The sequence below is a fragment of the Rhipicephalus sanguineus genome, chromosome 7, assembly GCF_013339695.2.
Source record: "Rhipicephalus sanguineus isolate Rsan-2018 chromosome 7, BIME_Rsan_1.4, whole genome shotgun sequence".
Classification (NCBI taxonomy): domain Eukaryota; kingdom Metazoa; phylum Arthropoda; class Arachnida; order Ixodida; family Ixodidae; genus Rhipicephalus; species Rhipicephalus sanguineus.
The window spans coordinates 159,361,707-159,366,571 of NC_051182.1; positions in this window are offsets into that span (position 1 = coordinate 159,361,707).

The window sequence follows — 4,865 nt, forward strand, 5'->3', positions numbered from 1 at the left end:
GTGGCGAACTTTACTTGGTCACGGAGGAAGCAAGAGATCAGGGTAGAGCACACCGCAACGCGATCCAAGCAAAACGTAAAAGTTAGGCGTGGCTTTGCTATTGCAAATACCAATGAGCAGCGGAACTGAGGGGAAGACTCAAGAAAGTTGTGCAAAGCTAGGCGAAAGAAGAGCGTGGTTTAGCAAAGCAGGATCAAAACTAAGCGAGGGTGGTCTCAGTATCAGTATCAGGTATCAGTAGCAAACATTTGCTACTGATGGGCGGGCAGTAGTATAATTTTTGGAGGAATCAGAAATATCACGAAGGCACTAAATCCGATAAAATTTTCGTTTGCGTTATTGTTAACCGGTATGCTTGGCTACATGGTTCTTGTATTTTAGTTTTAGCAGATAATTCTTTGTGAAAACATAGTAATTACAGTTACAGTGCTGCATTGAAGAGACAATAATCAAGTGACTTATGATCGGCTGTGACAACATTTCAGCGAACTTTTATGTTACGAGTGGACATTTCAATCGCGGAAATACATGCGCTTTGTCAACATTTTTGTTGCGTGGACACATTTTTGTATTGAATAATCTTGGACTGAGTGCGCAAGTGTTGTATGTGCCTTTGTATAGCCTTGTGTTTGTTTTCTACTTTGCGACGACAACTATTGTCTAAGAGAAGAGTAGCCGGCGCCATGCGTTCGCACCAACTCTCCTCATATACATTTAATAAAAAAAAAGTTCCTCCGCTCCCTCGCCTCACTCGTTCATTTCCTTGACACTCCGTTGCTTTTATGTGCTTTACCCTCACCCTTCCTTCAGCCTCACCGTCTCCCGAATCCTTCCTCCTCACCCTTTCGTCACCCTCACCTTTTCTATACAAGGCTTAGGCTATGCTCTCCCTCTCGCACTGTACTTGCCCCCTCTCTCGACTTGACCATGCTGCGAACATCGCTGCGCACGGACCAAGCTCAACTTTAGCAGCTCCGCTTGTTAAAAAGTATAAAGAACTATCGGTGGAGTTGAGCAATTCTTATGATGTTTAAACGCGAGGGCTATCATTGTCGCTGGGTGCATTGAAGCGCATTGTACCATCGAAAACGTGAAAGTCGGAGCGAAGTTGGATGGATGGATGCTATGAGCGTCCCCTTCATAACGGGGCGTTGACCTAATCACCCCAAAGCCCGAAAAAACAAACTGCGTGATCATTTTTATTATCATTTAATGCGGCGTCATGCCTTCTCTACTTAAGAAAAACTTGACAATGGGCTAGTTGGTTAGACATAATCAACGTTTCTTGCGCAAACTTTACAAAAAAGAACTGAGGACAGCGATGAAGGACGTACGAAACACATGAGCGCATCAGCGCAGTTCTTTTTTGTAAAGTTTGCGCAAGAAACGTTGATCTTCTTTACTTCTATGAAAATTTCTTCGTCTAGAAAGAAGGCTAATAAATTTACATCCCAACTTCATACCCCACACAGCAGAGTAACCTAGTTTTAACACCACTTCTTTTTCTCACCATGATGGCACTGTTTACCGCACTTACCTTATACGGTAGACCGGCACTGCTAAATGTGCTGCTAAAACAACCTGCTGTCGCCTGTTGAGCGATTGCGCTGTGGTTAACGCACTCGGCTACTGTGCTATAGCAATGACCGTGGGGCAGAGGTTCGAATCCCCGCCGTGACGATTTTTTTATTGAGTGAAAATAAAGTAATTTGTGCGCCAATTTTCTGCCTCGACTACCTTATTAAGTCGGCGTAGCGCACCGAGCCAGGTATACGTCTTCAATTCGAGCTTTTCTAGAATGCCTCGCACTAGAGGAAAAAAAGAGAAACGTGGTACGTTAAATTTAAAACAACCCGCCATTAAACAGGCCTTCGAGTTTTAAGACATATTTTGTAGTTTTGCGATTAAATTGTTTAATTTGCGGAGCGTAAATCCGAGGGCAGAGCGCAACGCCTTCTAGATATAAGGCCTGTGCATTCTCTTTTATCACGCCATATAACTTAGAACGAAATTTTCACAGCAAAGCACGGCGTGACGAAATTGGGGACGTCATAGTTTTGGCCCAGCTAGCGTGATGTCACAAAGCAAAGCGCATGCACAGACCTACCATCCCAGGAGGAGCTACTTTAGCCCACTGGATAAGAGACAACTTGACTGAGTGTGAAGTCGTAGGTTTGAAACTCGTTTCCGCAAAGGTTCGTCCTCTTCTACTTATTTTGTTTTAAGGCCTTAGATGTCTCATCAAACGCGAAAATCGAACGCCGTGTGCACGAACGCCGTGTAGGAAATTTGCGAAGGCTATAGGCTTGCCTCTTTTGAGAAAAATGGCCCCTAAACAAATTTTGACGAATCTTCTCAAAATCGAAAAATACGAAATTTCCAAAGAGTACAGGCTTACAGCTTTTGAGAAAAATGGGCACTAAACCAATTTCGACGAAACTTAAAAAAAAAACATGGTTGATCCCCCCGCCATAGGAATCTGTGTAACACGAAAGTAAAACGTGTCATTACAAAGGCATAAAAATGTTTACTGTACATTGATATAAGAGAGCTTGCACAATGTCTATTGGTGTTTGGCAGCTATAGCACCGTTTAACGTGGATGCAGCCACGTTGACGATTGGCGGTACAGCTTCATCCCGACAACTAATGCCCATAATCAATGATTAAACAAACCCTTGTGGTAGCTGTAGTAGTTAACGGTGAGAGCGTAATCAGAGAAAGCGGTGCAGCATCCAGAAGAGCGTCGATGATTGAACACAGATCGTGGGCTTATGTCACCATCCCGCCGCATATTAAAAAGCAATTGAACACCACGGCGGGACTAAAGGGAAACGCGACGCTTGTCGTGTCTACCTTGAGCCCGGCCACGATTTCGTCGACTCACACAGTGATCGAACGCACACGCGACGAGTTGCTTTAGAGGAGACGAGTATGTAGCATTGCCCCCGCTACAAAATATATGTCAAAGCGAGCAATCTTTTGGACAAAAGCACGCATGTGCATGAGATGTACCACTGCGCATGGCCAACGCAATGCTGACGTCAACTCACACAGTGATCGAACGCAAACGCGCCGAGTTGCTTTGGAGGAGATAAGTATGTAGCATCGCCAGCGCTACGAAATATATGTCACAGCACGCAATCTCTTGGACAAAAGCACGCATGCGAATGAGATGTACCACTGCGCATGACCAACGCAGTACTGACGTCGACTCACACAGTGATCGAACGCAAACGCGCCGAGTTGCTTTGGAGGAGATAAGTATGTAGCATCGCCAGCGCTACGAAATATATGTCACAGCACGCAATCTCTTGGACAAAAGCACGCATGCGAATGAGATGTACCACTGCGCATGACCAACGCAGTACTGACGTCGACTCACACAGTGATCGAACGCAAACGCGCCGAGTTGCTTTGGAGGAGATAAGTATGTAGCATCGCCAGCGCTACGAAATATATGTCACAGCACGCAATCTCTTGGACAAAAGCACGCATGCGCATTAGATGTACCACTGCGCATGACCAACGCAGTACTGACGTCGACTCACACAGTGATCGAACGCAAACGCGCCGAGTTGCTTTGGAGGAGATAAGTATGTAGCATCGCCAGCGCTACGAAATATATGTCACAGTGAGCAATCTCTTGGGCAAAAGCACGCATGCGCATGAGATGTACCACTGCGCATGACCAACGCAGTACTGACGTCGACTCACACAGTGATCGAACGCAAACGCGCCGAGTTGCTTTGGAGGAGATAAGTATGTAGCATCGCCAGCGCTACGAAATATATGTCACAGGACGCAATCTCTTGAACAAAAGACGCATGCGCATTAGATGTACCACTGCGCATGGCCAACGCAGTGCTGACGTCGACTCACACAGTGATCGAAAGCACACGCGCCGAGTTGCTTTGGAGGAGATATGTAGCACTGCCCCCGCTACGAAATATATGCGACGGAGGTGGGCCGGCTCGTTTGATCTCTGCTTCAGCCGCGTTCTTCGCCCTCGCTCGCGCGCTTTTACCCGCAGTATATCATACCACGCGCATTTGGGTTTTATCAATTCGGACTTTATACGGGACATGACGTGAGCGCAACGGCGACGGCAAAAATCCTTCGAGAGTACTCATATAATTGTTGTCGCAATAAAAGCAAACACGTACGCGCGGAGTTATACATTCTGCTGACCGAACTTCTTGCATAGCTCCAACAGCGTTGCACGTGATGTATGAAACGGAGTATAGCCCTTTTCACATCGCCATAATCCTCTCTGGGTTGCGCTAAATAGGTGTGATCCATGCTACATACATGATGTTTCAATACATGAAACATCATGTATTGAAACAGCATGGATATGCGTACATGTACGTGCGCATATGCGTACGTACATGTACGCATAGGCGTACATGTAGTACGTACGCCTATGCGCATCTGCTTTCCATGTCAGTCTTTATCGAACCGTCAGCTTCCAATTTTTTCGGCAAACTTATTTTGTAAATATTAGCGCACCTCACGGGGGTGCAATAAAATGAACAGTAATGAAAACACATGGTCAAGATAAAACACAAGCTTTTCTTTCACAACAGCTGTATGGGTTATTTAAATTCAAACATAGCACGCATCAAGTACGGTCTATTACCACGCCTGGAAGAGCCTTGTTTCGGTCACTGAACAATAAAATTCTTTAACAGAAACATTACGACATGTATACTGTGTACGGCTAAATTGGTAACTTATCTCCCATTATATGACATTGAAATCACGGTTCTAAACAAGTTATCTCACATTATATGACATCAAGGTGACAGTATGGAAGCGCACGTTGGGTTTTACAGCAACCGAATCGGTCAGCGAATAAAGCAC